Source organism: Limulus polyphemus, unplaced genomic scaffold (assembly GCF_000517525.1).
Source record: "Limulus polyphemus unplaced genomic scaffold, Limulus_polyphemus-2.1.2 Scaffold3705, whole genome shotgun sequence".
NCBI lineage: Eukaryota > Metazoa > Arthropoda > Merostomata > Xiphosura > Limulidae > Limulus > Limulus polyphemus.
The window spans coordinates 55,056-55,374 of NW_013669315.1; positions in this window are offsets into that span (position 1 = coordinate 55,056).

The window sequence follows — 319 nt, forward strand, 5'->3', positions numbered from 1 at the left end:
TTTGATTTATTTGTTTATTTCGGACATTCGCGAAAATCTTCTCACAAGGTCTATCTGCGTTAGCCGTCCCTAGTTTCGAACTGATGGACTAGAAGGAAGGCAGCTAGTCAACAGCACCTATAACCAAGTATTGGGCTACTCTATTCGAATATCGGAATTTGACGACCACTCTTAGAACACACCCACGACCTCTGAGTTCGGAGGGCGATGTGTTTTTTTTTGGTTTTTTTTCTGCCTATAAGATTTCGAAATGCAAAGCGGAAGAAACATTATAATACCAGAGTTTGTTATGAAGATACTTTGTATTTTAGTCTATTAA